The sequence below is a fragment of the Eurosta solidaginis genome, chromosome X, assembly GCF_040869045.1.
Source record: "Eurosta solidaginis isolate ZX-2024a chromosome X, ASM4086904v1, whole genome shotgun sequence".
In the NCBI taxonomy this organism is placed as follows: Eukaryota; Metazoa; Arthropoda; class Insecta; order Diptera; family Tephritidae; genus Eurosta; species Eurosta solidaginis.
The window spans coordinates 43673068-43690929 of record NC_090324.1 but is presented as its reverse complement, the minus strand read 5'-3'; the positions used below and the strand labels follow the sequence as shown (position 1 = coordinate 43690929).

The following is a 17862-nucleotide window of genomic DNA, read 5'->3' as shown; positions in this document are numbered from 1 at the left end:
ATTCCAGTTAATAAACAATACAAAATGAAAGATACAAAGAACTTTCCACCGCTTAAAAATGATAATCTCTTGAGAGCAGCGTGTGGCGAGCCCGTTGACAGGCTGTCCATTTGGGTAATGCGTCAGGCTGGACGCTATTTCAAGAGGTACGTAAGCTTCATGATTTCTTTACTATTTGTCGTACACCCGTACTGGCATGTGAAGTGACAATGCAGCCGCTGAGACGTTTCGACTTGGATGCATCTATCATATTTTCAGACATTCTAGTAATACCGCAAGCACTTGGTGTGACAGTGGAAATGCATGCGGGTGTGGGTCCCGTTTTCCCAGAACCATTGCAAACACCTGCTGATTTAGCAAAGCTCACACCTGAGGGAGCGGTGGGGCGCTTGACATATGTTGGCGATGCTATTACAATGATGCGCCACAAGCTAGAAGGACGTGTGCCACTTATTTGTTTCACGGGTGCACCGTGGACACTAATGGGTTACATGATTGAAGGGGGCGGCAGTAAAACGATGTCTAAATCAAAAGCTTGGCTTACCGATTTTCCAGTAGATTCAAAAAGGCTATTAAGCATGGTGACTGACGCCATTGTTGACTATTTGGAAATGCCGACAAAGGCCGGTGCACAATTGCTGCAAATTTTCGAATCTTCAGCAGAGCATTTAAGCAAAGAAGATTTTCTGAAATGGGCAGTACCCTACATAAAGAAATTCGTGATAAGTTGGTCGAACGTTTGCAGCAACAATCAATACCTTTAGTGCCTGCGTGGTGGCAACGGCGCACTAACGCAATTGTTGGAAGAAGCATTCTGTGGCAGATAGTAAATCTGCGTTAGGGAATTGTTGGCCTCATTCAGGGGAACGAGAGCAGGGTTACCGGGGTGTTGGCCTCCTTCGGGGTGAACGAGAGCTGGGTTATTTGGGATGGAGGAATGAGGACTATTAAAGTTCATTTTCGTTGTCGTTGGGCGGACGTAGTACCAGTTTCGCGATTGGTCTGCTAATTTGTCCCTGAATTGTATTGACGTCAACAACACGTACACGGTTATCGGAACCTGGATGTGTGTTGACGACTCTCCCCATTCTCCACTCGTTTGGTTGTAGGTGGTCCTCTTTTATGACGACTAGGTCCCCGGGTTTTAAGTTGGATTGTGGATGTTTCCATTTATACCTTTTCTGGATCTCGGTGAGATATTCCGATTTCCATCTTTTGCAAAAGGTTTGATGAAGGGCTTTCATCTTTTGCCATCGGTTTACAATGGAGGCAGGGTTTTCACTACAGTCGAGTTCAGGTGGAGCTAAAAGATGCCCACCTACGAGAAAATGGCCTGGAGTAAGCTGCTCCAGGTCGGAAGGGTCGTTGGATGAGGGACTTAGAGGTCTCGAGTTGAGGCAGGCCTCAATTCGACATAAGAGGGTTGTAAACTCTTCGAGAGTATATTTATGATCGGACGCGATCTTTTTAAAGTGGGTCTTAAAACTTTTTACCCCGCTTCCCACAAACCTCCCATGTGAGGAGCGCTTGGGGGTATAAAATGCCATTCTATAATGTGATGGCTATATTTAGTCAACGTTCCGTCCCTTGCTTCACGCAGAAATGCTTTAAACTCGGATCGTAAAGATCGAGAAGCTCCGGCAAAGTTAGTACCATTGTCGGAGTAAACGTTTTTCGGACAGCCTCGTCTGGATACGAATCTGGCGAAGGCAGCTAGGAAGGACCCGGTACTAAGATCGTTTGTCGCTTCTAGATGGATGGCTTTCGTCGAAAAGCAGACAAACAGGCAAACGTATCATTTTGAAATTCGACATCCCCTCCCTCGGTAGGATTTTATATCGAATGGTCCCGCGAAATCAACCCCAGTGTTAGTGAAGGCCTTAGTAAAGGTGGTGCGCTCTTTCGGAAGGATCCCCATAAGTTGCGTTTGTGTCCGCTTCCTGTAAATAGTGCAGACTTTACAGTTGTGGATAACCGACCTTATCATGACTTTAACGCGTAGGATCCAGTACTGAGTGCGGATATGACGTAGCATCAGCTGGTTCCCTCCATGCAGGGTGGTCTCATGAGAGGATTGGACTATAAGTCTGGATAACCTGCAAGTATAAGGAAGAATAATGGGATGACTTTCATTATGGGACATGTCTTTCGATGCCCCAGTCCGCCCCCCAGTTCGAATGATGCCTTCTCCATCTATATATGCGTTCAGGGGTAAAATCTCACTCTTCCCATTTATTCGATTTCCTGACTTCAAGTTTGCGTACTATTCTTGATAATGTTGCCTCTGGAATAATGTTATCAATCTTCGTGTTGTTTTTTCTATTTCGTCAGGAGCGATCGAATGAGAATCCCTTTTGAAGGAGGCTTTAGTTTTTGGGTGCGTATTCTGGAAAAACTGAAGAATATAGGATATAACCCGCAAAAGCCCTTGGTAAATCGGAAAACCTATCTAGAATATCAAAGTTATTTTTGACCGAAGTTGTATGAACTTTCACCCTCTTTTCTTCGATATTCGTGTTGTAATCTTTTTCTTGTGTTGGCCAATTTTCGTTGTCTTCTTGTAACCAAGAAGGTCCCTGCCACCACAAAGAATTGTCGATTAGATGCGAAGCGAGGAGGCCTCTGCTCGCTAAATCTGCAGGGTCTACATGCCGCCATACTTTGACTCCAACTTTGTCGATAATTTTCGTTATTCGATGTGCCACAAACGTTGACCACGAACATGGTGGTTTTCGGATCCATGCCAGTACTATCGTCGAATCTGTCCAAAGGGTTACTTTAATATTGGAAAGTTGCATATTTTCTATGGCCGACTCTATCATTTCTGCAAGTAGGACTGCGCCGCAGAGTTCCAGTCGTGGCAATGATATAGTTTTGACCGGGGCTACTCTCGTCTTGGCCATCAGCAAGTTGGTGAAGACTTGATCCTTCGTTTGTACCCTAAGGAAGACAGTGGCGGCATATGTTTTTTCCGAGGCATCGCTGAATCCATGTATTTCGACATTGTCCTTCAATATGTAGTGAACCCAACGCGGTATGCGTATATCGTTGATCTTTTCGTAGTCAGTCATGAATAATTGCCACCGATGTAGAGTAATTTCAGACACATCTTCATCCCAGCCTGTCCCTTCTAACCAAATATATTGCATTATTATTTTGGCTACAATTACGACTGGTGCCAGCCAGCCAAGAGGGTCGAAAAGTTTTGCGATCGCAGAAAGTATTGACCTTTTTGTTACGGCATGGTTATTGTCAAAGGGTTTCGCTGTGAAGTAGAAGTAGTCGAAATGGGCGTTCCACCTGATACCGAGTGCTTTTACCATGCTGGTGTCTGAAACTCAAGAAAATCCTCGCTTAATAGGTGTTGCTTCGTTATACCCTGCAGAATTTTCTTGCAGTTGGACGTCCATTTTCGCAATGGGAAACCTGCCGATTGCAATGCCGATGATATTTCGTCCCTTGCCTTGATTGCAATTTCGGAGTTGTGTCCACCGCCGAGTACGTCATCAACGTACATGCAATTTCACAGGATATCTGCTGCCATTGGATGCGATGTCTCCACGTCATCAGCTAGTTGGTGCAGCGTTCGAATCGCAAGATAGGGAGCACAATTAACCCCAAAGGTTACCGTTTTCAATTCATAAATGTTAATTGGGTTTTTGGGGGCATTTGCGAAATATGATTCGCTGATATTTTGTTTGGTCTTCATTGACCTATATTTGGCGATACATTTTCTCTATGTCGCTGTTAAATACGTATTTGAACAGCCGCCAACGTAGTATAAGAATTGTCAGGTCGGATTGAAGAATCGGACCTAGATATAAGGCATCACTTAGACTTTTGCCATTAGTGGTAGGACAAGATGCATTAAATACGACTCTGACTTTTGTCGTTGTACTTCCCTCCTTTATAACAGCATGGTGAGGTAGGAAGTAACAGTCATTTGAGTCTGGCGAAATATTGCCTATTTGTTTCATGTGCCCTAAAGTTTCATATTCGGATACAACTCTATTGTATTCCGTTTGAAGGACTGGGTTTTTCGCAAGTCGTGTTTCGTTGCGATAGAATTGAGAGCACGCACTTCTTAATGAGGGGCCTCAGTTAAACTCTTTCCTAAAGGGTAAGGAGACTACGTATTTGCCATCGTTGTTCCGAACTGTTCAGGATTTGTATAGCTGCTCGCAGTAAGTGTCATCGTTATTGATGCTCCTTTTCTTTGGAATTTCCTCTATCTCCCAAAAAGCCGCCAATTGTTTATCTAAAGTGACCTCATTGAAATATGAAACTAGGGTCTTATTTGTATCAACCGCATCTGTCCGGCCTGTCAAAATCCAGCCGAACACCGTTTCCTGTGCTATTAATGTGTTTAGCACGTCCTCCCTAATACCGCCTAGCATAATTTGGGGGTATATGTCTCCGCCCAGAATTAAGTCGACTGGCTCATTGACAAAGAATCTTTTGTCAGCCAGTACTAAGTCAGGGAATGCTTGCCTAGTCATTGCGTTTATTTGGCAAGTTGGAAGATTCCCTGTTAATTGTGGTAAAACCAGCATGATCGCATTGATCTCGATTAATGGGTCTGTTGGTGACCGCAATTGTATGTTGCATGCTTCTTTTACTTGTGCAGACATTGTATTATTGATGCCCGAAACTTGGGCGTGCAGGTGTTTGGATGGCAGATTAATTCTGCGCTTTAGTTTCTCGGTAATGAATGAGCATTCAGATCCCGAGTCTATTAGGGCTCTCGCCGAATAGTTAACACCATTAAAACGAATATTGACCTGAGCTGTCCCTAGTAATACCCCTTTATTTGTGTTTGCGAAACATGAGTTCACATTATTAATCGGAGCGTTTTCTCTTTCAGCATTGCGTCGTATTTGAGCTTCCCGTGAGGTAGATGCTCCGATAGTGTCAGAAGTATTTGTTGGTTTTGGCTGATTCGAAATATGAAGCAGCGTATGATGTCTTAAATGACATGTGGCACAGTTCATTTGACTGGTGCACTTTGTCACCGAATGGCCAGCAGAAAGGCAGTTTATACACCCACGGCTGCTCCTAATTTGTTCAAACCGTTTATTGGGTGTGAAACGTAAGAACTTTTCACACTTTGAAATTCGATGTGCAGGACTTTTGCACATCTTACAAGTAGGTTTGGCTACACTTGCACTTGCCTGATAGGACCCTAATTTTTTAGCAGATGTATATGTTGTCGAACGAGATACTTGTGGCTTTGAGGTTTTGGAAACTGTATCCCCTCTCAGATCAGTCACGGTTTCTAAGGTTTGGAAACGATTGGATAAGAATCTATTCTTATCAGCCCATTTTGAAATTTCCGTTTTGTTTTCAATTGTTTGTTCCCAGAGTGCCAGTGTGGTTTCTGGCAGTTTTGTGGAACATAGATATGTTATAATTGCATCCCAGTTTGATATGTCTATATGATGATATTGGAGCGCCGAGATGCAATTATTTATTTCACGTTGCAGTTTTTTTATAGAGCTACCTCATTCACTCTCAACTGCTTTCAAACTAAAAAGGATTTTTAATTGGGCGTTTACTAAGATACGTTTATTTTCGTATCTATCACAAAGATTTTTCCACGCTGTTTCGAAACCGTATTTCGTTAAAGGACATCGTCCAACTATCTCTTTGGCCTCACCTTGAGTCTTTTGGTTTAAATAATATTATTTTTCTACTGCTTCGAGGTTTTTGTTACGTATATATATAGCAGTGAACATGTCTCTAAATGAAGGCCAAGAAAGGTAACCTCTTTTGAAAACGTCCGTATCACACGGTGGCAGGTGCACGCGATATTCCCTGTCTCCTGAGCTTTCTTCTTTCTTTTTAGCTTTCTCAAGCTTTTCCGAGAGTTCAGCCATCGCTGCCTGGCACTTGAGGAAGCTGAAGTATGCAATTTTGTGCTTTTTTTTGATGGCCGACAGCTCTTTTGCCTCCAGTTCTGAGGAGCTCAAGAGTTCCTCATATGTCTGCTTCGCCTTCTCCCATAGCGATTTCAACTCCTCCTTTTGGACTAAGAGGTGTGTTTTGTATTGTAACGAACCCCGTTAGTCGGGTTTATAGCTGGGGTATAACTCAGCGAATGGGTTCGCCTATACAATAAAAGATGTGGTTTAGCGTTATAAAATAACGATTTATTTAAATCAATAATAAAATCTATATACACACGTATATGACTATAATATATACGTAATCGGTGAGCGTTTTACACAACTCACCGAATCCCTAGTAAAATACGTAATCGGTGAGCGTTTCACACAACTCTGCGGATCCCTGGTAAAATACGTAATCGGTGAGCGTTTCACACAACTCACCGAATCCCTAGTAAAATACGTAATCGGTGAGCGTTTCACACAACTCACCGGATCCCTAGTAAAATACGTAATCGTCGAGCGTTTTACACGACTCGGCGGTATACCTAGCATAAACAGCTGGGGTTTGACACCACCAGTTGCTCCGTAGTGGATGTTTAACACAGCCCACTGTATAGCTCACTCTACGACTTCTAAGCCCAGAGTGCCTTGCTTATGAGTTTGCCGCTCCTTTTATACCATTTTTGAGTCGGCTTCCGTTAATTTTACAATAAAAGTTCTTAAAGCTAGCTAAGCATCCTAAATGTATATTTGTACGCATGTGTGTTCGCTATCGTTTGATAATTCCATTTCTTCTTGTTTGCTTATACGTAAGTATGTATGCTTGTGTATAATTATTTGAGTTCTTACACTCTGCGATACAATTTTTCATTATTCTATATATAATTTAATATATGTCATAATTATATATGTTTAAAAATGTATTTAATTCCAAATGTATGTAAATTCATTTCATATGTATAAATTTTCATAATTCATTTTATAATTGAAAGGTATATCTATATAACAATAGGTAAGTTCATTATATATAAATTATTATAATTTCAGTTTATAGCTGGGAAGCGTATATACATGTATGTATAAGTAAATTATAATTCAATTTATACAAAATCCAAATTTGTGGAGGCCCCGAAAGCCTGTAATTTTGGGGTCTTCACATCCCCCCCTTACTTCCGGCTCGTGACTGTTACCTCGCCCCCTCTGTTGATCCGTTGTCATCGCGTGAAAGCTGTAAATTTTGTCCAAAACCATCTAGTTGTAACCCGAACCGTGTTGGTATTTTCTTCCAAAGGTTTTAAATTTCACAGAATTTCGTATGTTTATGTGTATAAATGTACGTGTGAGTTTGTTAATTTCTTACTTGTTGTTGCTGTCACCAAATAATTATTCCTCTTTAAGTTACGTTGACCTCTATTGTTGTTATACTGTAGCTTTAATACCTCGCAATTCTTATATTAGTTGCTGTCGGTATCCTCGTGTCTTTGCCCTTTCTTGTATTGCTTGTGTTTGTTGTTGTTGTACCACCGTATCTTTTCATTTCGTGCTTGCATGCGTTGTTTGTTGTTGTACCATGTAGCTGTGATATTTTCTATTACGTATGTTAGTTACTATTGTTATGCGCTTGCATTTGTTCTTTCTTGTATTGCTTGTGTTTGTTATTGTTGTACCACTGAGTTTATATTTCGTGTTTGCACGTGTTGTTTGTTGTTGTACCATTGCATTTCTTTGTTCCTTGTTATTGTTAGTCGGCTGTGATTTGTTTGGGGATGCCGTTTATGGAGTAGATAAGCGTTGTTTTGGCTTGTACCAACTTAGGGTTGCCGAAAAATTTTGTTACCGGTAATATAAATGTGACGGTTACTATTATTGTGATTATTACTATCATCATAAATAGGGCTATTATGAGTATTAGAGCGTTATTATTAAAATAATACATAATAATATTATAGAAAATAAGTTGAGGTAATTGTAATAATTATTAGGGCAATGATTGAAATTTATGAAACTTGTTTATATTGTGATTTACCGTCGTTCTACGCCTTCCTTTGTAGTTTTCGGTGATTTTACTCTTCGGTTGTGTTTGTAAGGATGTAGCATGTGGGCATCTGTGGAGGGTTTTGTTGCGCTTTCGCTTCCTCCGTCGATTAACTTGTTTTCATAGAATGGTTTAAGCTCGCTTAGATGCGCTGTTCTCTTCTTGCCTTGAAACGTTTTGTCCAGTTCGACGATGACTGGCGAAATAAAATTCGTGATTCTATGGGGCCCGCTGAATTTTGGTGCTAGTTTGGCCGCAAAGTTGTCGGTTGCCTTAGACAGATGGTGTTCCTTTACTAAAACTCTGTCTCCTATCGCCGGATTCCACTTCCTTCTCCGCAAATTATAATGTCGTGCCTGTTCTGCCGACGCACGTTGCTGGTTTCTTCGTACCATTTGAAATATCTCCTTCATTTTCGCTACCTTTTCATTTGCCGTTGTTGTGGCTTCACCTGTGCCAAATGTTCGTTCGTCGTATAAGGCGTTAGGGATCCGTGGCTCTCGTCCTTGTACCAAGAATGCCGGGCTGTACCCTGTTGCCTCGCACACACTCGAATTTAGTGCTAACATTATCTCTGGTAATAACTCGTCCCAGTTGCGTTGTTCTTTTCCCGTGAATTGTGCCAACATCCGTTTGATGTTTCGGTTTACCCTCTCCGTTGGGTTCTCTTCTGGTGTATAGGGTGCTGTTAATTGGTGCTTTACTCCATAGTCCTGAAGGAGTCTCTTGAATTGTCTGCTCGTAAACTGGGCACCGTTGTCTGTAATAATGACCTTCGGAACTCCAAATCGTGATAATATACGCTCTCTAAATGCTTTGATGAGGCTGTCCGCTGTTGCCTTACGTAATGGTACGATCTCTACCCACTTGGTGAAACGATCTAGAAATACTAGAACCATGGTATTGCCGTGCTTTGAACGTGGTAATGGTCCAACGAAATCTGCGCTCACCGTTGCCCACGGTTCTTCTGGAATTTGGGTTAACATTTTCCCCGCTGCTTGCTGTTGATTAGGCTTGTAAATTTGACAGGTTGGACATTGTTGTACATACCGTTTTATGTCGCGAAACATTCCTGGCCAGTAGTACCTTGTGGCTGCTCGAGCTATTGTCTTCCGGATACCCATGTGTCCGGCGCTTGGACTGTCGTGCACTTCCTGTAATACTTTACCGCGTTGTGGTTTCGCTACGCATAGCTTCCAAGGGATCGCGTCTTGATCGTCGATCTGAACAGCTATGTGCCGATATAACTCACCGTTTTCAATTATGTAGTCTAGAAACTTCTCCGGGTTTCGTTTAACTTCCTCCTTCCTTTTTTCAAGCCATTTACACGATATTTCGTTTTCGTGTTCCAGTCTGTTGAGTTCTGCGTCTTGCGGCTGTCGTGACAGTGCATCCGCTACTACGTTTAGCTTACCTTTCCTGTACCGTACATCGAACGAGTATTGTTGCAACTCCAACGCCCATCTCGCAATACGTCCCGAAGGACTTTCGATGGCGTTCAACCATTTCAATGATAAGTGGTCCGTGATTACCGTGAATTCGTAGCCTTCCAGATATGGTCGCATTTTGCGTATAGCCCATACAATAGCTAGACACTCTTTCTCCGTGGGTGAATAATTAATTTCTGCTTTGTTGAGGCGGCGGCTAGCGTACGCGATTACACGCTCTCCGTCGTCTAGCTCCTGTGTGAGGACTGCTCCTAGTCCAAAATCGCTCGCGTCTGTTTGTAATGTAAATCTTCGTGTAAAATCTGGGCACGCCAGCACTGGTGCTTCGGTGAGTGAGTTCTTCAGTGTCTGAAATGCCGTTTCTTGTGTTTCGGTCCATTTCCATCCGTTACCCTTCTTTAACATGGTTGTCAGCGGATGCGCTATTTTTGAAAACTCTGGTACGAATCGCCGGTACCAAGATGCTATACCTAAAAATCGTCTTAATTCTCTTACGTTTGTTGGTGCTTGCAATTCCTTAATCGCTGCTACTTTATCTGGGTCCGTGTGTATACCCTTTTCGCTTACGACATGTCCCAGATACTTCAGTCGCTTCTTGAAAAATTCGCACTTTTCGGCGTTGATTCTTAAATTCGCTTTTCGTAGGCGTTTAAACACTTCTGTTAGATGTTTAATATGCTCCTCTAGCGTTGAACTTGTAATTATGATGTCATCTAGGTATGCGAATGCGTTCGGTTCTAATTCGGGGCCGATTACTTGATCTAATGCCCGTTGAAATGTTGCGGGTGCTGAATGAAGCCCAAATGGCATGACGCGCCATTGAAACAGCCCGCGTCCAGGTACAGTAAATGCCGTATATTGCTTACTTCCTTCCTCCATAGGGATCTGCCAGCAGCCGTTTTTCAGGTCCAGACTACTTATGTACTTCGCATTTCTTAGCCGGTCTAGTATGTGTTGGATCCGGGGTAGTGGGTATGCATCGGGGACTGAGCGTGCGTTGAGCTGGCGATAGTCTATACATAACCTCCACTTACCATTCTTCTTCTTTACGAGTACGATCGGTGCACTATGCGGGCTTCGCGATGGCTCGATGTACCCCTTCTCCAGTAACTCGTTTATCTCCATATTAATGGTTTCCTGCATCTTCGGATTCCGTGGAAAGTATCTTTGTTTTATCGGCCGATCGTCACGCATGACTATTTTATGCGCCGCGATATTTGAGGTACCCGTCATATTTTCGAAGCTAAGAATCTGTTCGTCTAGGAAATCCTTAACTCTTGTACTGTTTTCAGACGGGCTTTGTTGGTCCATAGTTAGTTCTTCCATGTCGTTTGCCTCAGGCTCGCCTGCCTCAGTTATTGTCCTGCACATAGCCGTGTCTTTGCTTGCCTCTTCTGCTTGTAGCGTTACCGTGTGACCGCCGAAACTTAGTGATGTGTTTGCCCTGGAAAGTATGTCCATGCCGATGACAACTTCTTCTATTAGTCCTGGAAGAACGAGTATTTCGCTGTTGTACTTCTCTTTCTCGATCTCTACGTCTGCCACCATTGCTTCCTTTATCGTGCTGACTCTACCATCGCCCACTACGACTCGGCTTCGTACCTGTTTCAAAATCGCCTTACCTAATCTCCTCGAACATGTGTCACTCATAAAACTCCTTGTCGCTCCTGTATCTACTGTTGCTCTTACTTTGCAGCCATTTATCGTTACGTCGGCCAAAATGCGCCCTCCAGTTTGCTTCAAAATAGTTAGACCTCCCGAATTTGTATTGTTGGAGACCCCACCCCTCGGGTCTGGTCGAGTCTCCGGTCGTTTCCCGATGCTACGCGGCAACAATTTTTTGTGAGAATGTTGTGCCGACCACATTCCCAACAAAAGTCTCGACGCTCATTGCGGCACGCATAGGCCCGATGTCCGTTTTCACCACATCGCCTGCACGCGGTCCTGGGATTCGTATACGTTTGCCTTGTTGGTGGGTTACTTCGTTGTGTATGGCCATTGCCAATCCTGCTGCTAGGCTCTACCTCTGGTAGTTCTTGTATGGAAAATTGCCGGTCATCTGGACGCCTTGCTGGAAGTGCTCTTGCCACTACTCTTTGCGCATCTCTGCCATTCGTGATATTTTCGAAGTCCTCTGCCAGACTCACCAAGCCTTCGAGCGTCTGAAATTCAGTTCGTTTTATATATAATTGATACTCACTGCGGCAGTTTCGATATATTCTTTGCAGTCTTTGTTCCTCGGTGAGGCTAGCGTGTCTCATAAGGTTCTGTAGTTCCAAAACGTAATCCTTGAACGACTCTCGTGGTCGTTGTGTTCGCTGACGTATCTCGTCTTCCAGCCTTTCGAAGTATGATGCGCTCAAGAAGAAGCGTAAAAAGTCGTGTTTAAATTTGTTCCATTCGCTCCAGTGACGATTATTGTTCCGCAGCCATACCAGGGCTCTGTCCTTGAATAGTTCTGGTAGTGCTCGCGGGAGTAAATTAAGGTCCACTTCATATACCTCCGCCAGCTCTTCTACTCTCTCGACGAAGCTCAGTGGGTCACCTTTGCCATCGAACTTAATTCCCCATTTTCGTGCTCGATCCATTACGCAGACGGTAGACGGAGGTTGGGTCAGTTGTCCTGCAAATTGATATGACATATTAGGTATCGTAGGTATGCTTACGCTTTCAATGTTGTTGACTGGGGTTGCTGGTCGACTTCCGAAAGCGTTTCCACTGTTGCCTTGACCTTGTTGATTAGTGGTTAATGTTGTTTTGGAATGCTTTGTTTCCAACTTTGCGAAACGTGTGTCGTAGCTCGGATTTTGGTTAATAAACTGGGCGAACTCCTTCCTCAACTCGTCGACGGTTCCGCTGTCGTTGAATCCAAACTCGGCCGCGTATGTCAAAAGATCTTCCTTCTTCAGATAATAAAGCCAATTTACCTTGACCATGTTGTTTTGTTATATGTTCCGGTGAAATGAAATATATGTCCCCTTATATGTATAAGGGTCCCTGCTCGGGCGCCAATTGTAACGAACCCCGTTAGTCGGGTTTATAGCTGGGGTATAACTCAGCGAATGGGTTCGCCTTTACAATAAAAGATGTGGTTTAGCGTTATAAAATAACGATTTATTTAAATCAATAATAAAATCTATATACACACGTATATGACTATAATATATACGTAATCGGTGAGCGTTTTACACAACTCACCGAATCCCTAGTAAAATACGTAATCGGTGAGCGTTTCACACAACTCTCCGGATCCCTGGTAAAATACGTAATCGGTGAGCGTTTCACACAACTCACCGAATCCCTAGTAAAATACGTAATCGGTGAGCGTTTCACACAACTCACCGGATCCCTAGTAAAATACGTAATCGTCGAGCGTTTTACACGACTCGGCGATATACCTAGCATAAACAGCTGGGGTTTGACACCACCAGTTGCTCCGTAGTGGATGTTTAACACAGCCCACTGTATAGCTCACTCTACGACTTCTAAGCCCAGAGTGCCTTGCTTATGAGTTTGCCGCTCCTTTTATACCATTTTTGAGTCGGCTTCCGTTGATATTACAATAAAAGTTCTTAAAGCTGGCTAAGCATCCTAAATGTATATTTGTACGCATGTGTGTTCGCTATCGTTTGATAATTCCATTTCTTCTTGTTTGCTTATACGTAAGTATGTATGCTTGTGTATAATTATTTGAGTTCTTACACTCTGCGATACAATTTTTCATTATTCTATATATAATTTAATATATGTCATAATTATATATGTTTAAAAATGTATTTAATTCCAAATGTATGTAAATTCATTTCATATGTATAAATTTTCATAATTCATTTTATAATTGAAAGGTATATCTATATAACAATAGGTAAGTTCATTATATATAAATTATTATAATTTCAGTTTATAGCTAAGAAGCGTATATACATGTATGTATAAGTAAATTATAATTCAATTTATACAAAATCCAAATTTGTGGAGGCCCCGAAAGCCTGTAATTTTGGGGTCTTCACATCCCCCCCTTACTTCCGGCTCGTGACTGTTACCTCGCCCCCTCTGTTGATCCGTTGTCATCGCGTGAAAGCTGTAAATTTTGTCCAAAACCATCTAGTTGTAACCCGAACCGTGTTGGTATTTTCTTCCAAAGGTTTTAAATTTCACAGAATTTCGTATGTTTATGTGTATAAATGTACGTGTGAGTTTGTTAATTTCTTACTTGTTGTTGCTGTCACCAAATAATTATTCCTCTTTAAGTTACGTTGACCTCTATTGTTGTTATACTGTAGCTTTAATACCTCGCAATTCTTATATTAGTTGCTGTCGGTATCCTCGTGTATTTGCCCTTTCTTGTATTGCTTGTGTTTGTTGTTGTTGTACCACCGTATCTTTTCATTTCGTGCTTGCATGCGTTGTTTGTTGTTGTACCATGTAGCTGTGATATTTTCTATTACGTATGTTAGTTACTATTGTTATGCGCTTGCATTTGTTCTTTCTTGTATTGCTTGTGTTTGTTATTGTTGTACCACTGAGTTTATATTTCGTGTTTGCACGTGTTGTTTGTTGTTGTACCATTGCATTTCTTTGTTCCTTGTTATTGTTAGTCGGCTGTGATTTGTTTGGGGATGCCGTTTATGGAGTAGATAAGCGTTGTTTTGGCTTGTACCAACTTAGGGTTGCCGAAAAATTTTGTTACCGGTAATATAAATGTGACGGTTACTATTATTGTGATTATTACTATCATCATAAATAGGGCTATTATGAGTATTAGAGCGTTATTATTAAAATAATACATAATAATATTATAGAAAATAAGTTGAGGTAATTGTAATAATTATTAGGGCAATGATTGAAATTTATGAAACTTGTTTATATTGTGATTTACCGTCGTTCTACGCCTTCCTTTGTAGTTTTCGGTGATTTTACTCTTCGGTTGTGTTTGTAAGGATGTAGCATGTGGGCATCTGTGGAGGGTTTTGTTGCGCTTTCGCTTCCTCCGTCGATTAACTTGTTTTCATAGAATGGTTTAAGCTCGCTTAGATGCGCTGTTCTCTTCTTGCCTTGAAACGTTTTGTCCAGTTCGACGATGACTGGCGAAATAAAATTCGTGATTCTATGGGGCCCGCTGAATTTTGGTGCTAGTTTGGCCGCAAAGTTGTCGGTTGCCTTAGACAGATGGTGTTCCTTTACTAAAACTCTGTCTCCTATCGCCGGATTCCACTTCCTTCTCCGCAAATTATAATGTCGTGCCTGTTCTGCCGACGCACGTTGCTGGTTTCTTCGTACCATTTGAAATATCTCCTTCATTTTCGCTACCTTTTCATTTGCCGTTGTTGTGGCTTCACCTGTGCCAAATGTTCGTTCGTCGTATAAGGCGTTAGGGATCCGTGGCTCTCGTCCTTGTACCAAGAATGCCGGGCTGTACCCTGTTGCCTCGCACACACTCGAATTTAGTGCTAACATTATTTCTGGTAATAACTCGTCCCAGTTGCGTTGTTCTTTTCCCGTGAATTGTGCCAACATCCGTTTGATGTTTCGGTTTACCCTCTCCGTTGGGTTCTCTTCTGGTGTATAGGGTGCTGTTAATTGGTGCTTTACTCCATAGTCCTGAAGGAGTCTCTTGAATTGTCTGCTCGTGAACTGGGCACCGTTGTCTGTAATAATGACCTTCGGAACTCCAAATCGTGATAATATACGCTCTCTAAATGCTTTGATGAGGCTGTCCGCTGTTGCCTTACGTAATGGTACGATCTCTACCCACTTGGTGAAACGATCTAGAAATACTAGAACCATGGTATTGCCGTGCTTTGAACGTGGTAATGGTCCAACGAAATCTGAGGTCACCGTTGCCCACGGTTCTTCTGGAATTTGGGTTAACATTTTCCCCGCTGCTTGCTGTTGATTAGGCTTGTAAATTTGACAGGTTGGACATTGTTGTACATACCGTTTTATGTCGCGAAACATTCCTGGCCAGTAGTACCTTGTGGCTGCTCGAGCTATTGTCTTCCGGATACCCATGTGTCCGGCGCTTGGACTGTCGTGCACTTCCTGTAATACTTTACCGCGTTGTGGTTTCGCTACGCATAGCTTCCAAGGGATCGCGTCTTGATCGTCGATCTGAACAGCTATGTGCCGATATAACTCACCGTTTTCAATTATGTAGTCTGGAAACTTCTCCGGGTTTCGTTTAACTTCCTCCTTCCTTTTTTCAAGCCATTTACACGATATTTCGTTTTCGTGTTCCAGTCTGTTGAGTTGTGCGTCTTGCGGCTGTCGTGACAGTGCATCCGCTACTACATTTAGCTTACCTTTCCTGTACCGTACATCGAACGAGTATTGTTGCAACTCCAACGCCCATCTCGCAATACGTCCCGAAGGACTTTCGATGGCGTTCAACCATTTCAATGATAAGTGGTCCGTGATTACCGTGAATTCGTAGCCTTCCAGATATGGTCGCATTTTGCGTATAGCCCATACAATAGCTAGACACTCTTTCTCCGTGGGTGAATAATTAATTTCTGCTTTGTTGAGGCGGCGGCTAGCGTACGCGATTACACGCTCTCCGTCGTCTAGCTCCTGTGTGAGGACTGCTCCTAGTCCAAAATCGCTCGCGTCTGTTTGTAATGTAAATCTTCGTGTAAAATCTGGGCACGCCAGCACTGGTGCTTCGGTGAGTGAGTTCTTCAGTGTCTGAAATGCCGTTTCTTGTGTTTCGGTCCATTTCCATCCGTTACCCTTCTTTAACATGGTTGTCAGCGGATGCGCTATTTTTGAAAACTCTGGTACGAATCGCCGGTACCAAGATGCTATACCTAAAAATCGTCTTAATTCTCTTACGTTTGTTGGTGCTTGCAATTCCTTAATCGCTGCTACTTTATCTGGGTCCGTGTGTATACCCTTTTCGCTTACGACATGTCCCAGATACTTCAGTCGCTTCTTGAAAAATTCGCACTTTTCGGCGTTGATTCTTAAATTCGCTTTTCGTAGGCGTTTAAACACTTCTGTTAGATGTTTAATATGCTCCTCTAGCGTTGAACTTGTAATTATGATGTCATCTAGGTATGCGAATGCGTTCGGTTCTAATTCGGGGCCGATTACTTGATCTAATGCCCGTTGAAATGTTGCGGGTGCTGAATGAAGCCCAAATGGCATGACGCGCCATTGAAACAGCCCGCGTCCAGGTACAGTAAATGCCGTATATTGCTTACTTCCTTCCTCCATAGGGATCTGCCAGTAGCCGTTTTTCAGGTCCAGACTACTTATGTACTTCGCATTTCTTAGCCGGTCTAGTATGTGTTGGATCCGGGGTAGTGGGTATGCATCGGGGACTGAGCGTGCGTTGAGCTGGCGATAGTCTATACATAACCTCCACTTACCATTCTTCTTCTTTACGAGTACGATCGGTGCACTATGCGGGCTTCGCGATGGCTCGATGTACCCCTTCTCCAGTAACTCGTTTATCTCCATATTAATGGTTTCCTGCATCTTCGGATTCCGTGGAAAGTATCTTTGCTTTATCGGCCGATCGTCACGCATGACTATTTTATGCGCCGCGATATTTGAGGTACCCGTCATATTTTCGAAGCTAAGAATCTGTTCGTCTAGGAAATCCTTAACTCTTGTACTGTTTTCAGACGGGCTTTGTTGGTCCATAGTTAGTTCTTCCATGTCGTTTGCCTCAGGCTCGCCTGCCTCAGTTATTGTCCTGCACATAGCCGTGTCTTTGCTTGCCTCTTCTGCTTGTAGCGTTACCGTGTGACCGCCGAAACTTAGTGATGTGTTTGCCCTGGAAAGTATGTCCATGCCGATGACAACTTCTTCTATTAGTCCTGGAAGAACGAGTATTTCGCTGTTGTACTTCTCTTTCTCGATCTCTACGTCTGCCACCATTGCTTCCTTTATCGTGCTGACTCTACCATCGCCCACTACGACTCGGCTTCGTACCTGTTTCAAAATCGCCTTACCTAATCTCCTCGAACATGTGTCACTCATAAAACTCCTTGTCGCTCCTGTATCTACTGTTGCTGTTACTTTGCAGCCATTTGTCGTTACGTCGGCCAAAATGCGCCCTCCAGTTTGCTTCAAAATAGTTAGGCCTCCCGAATTTGTATTGTTGGAGACCCCACCCCTCGGGTCTGGTCGAGTCTCCGGTCGTTTCCCGATGCTACGCGGCAACAATTTTTTGTGAGAATGTTGTGCCGACCACATTCCCAACAAAAGTCTCGACGCTCATTGCGGCACGCATAGGCCCGATGTCCGTTTTCACCACATCGCCTGCACGCGGTCCTGGGATTCGTATACGTTTGCCTTGTTGGTGGGTTACTTCGTTGTGTATGGCCATTGCCAATCCTGCTGCTAGGCTCTACCTCTGGTAGTTCTTGTATGGAAAATTGCCGGTCATCTGGACGCCTTGCTGGAAGTGCTCTTGCCACTACTCTTTGCGCATCTCTGCCATTCGTGATATTTTCGAAGTCCTCTGCCAGACTCACCAAGCCTT

The 17862-nt window shown here is 43.1% G+C and overlaps 1 protein-coding gene and 1 pseudogene across 5 annotated transcripts in view; both read left to right on the top strand.

Annotated features, from left to right (window-relative positions):
- The window catches only part of LOC137235429 (membrane-associated guanylate kinase, WW and PDZ domain-containing protein 3), a 512969-nt gene that overhangs the window by 30929 nt on the left and 464178 nt on the right, over window positions 1-17862 (top strand). The gene's annotated exons all lie outside the window — the stretch shown is intronic.
- LOC137234879 (uroporphyrinogen decarboxylase-like) lies at window positions 25-841 on the top strand (annotated as a pseudogene).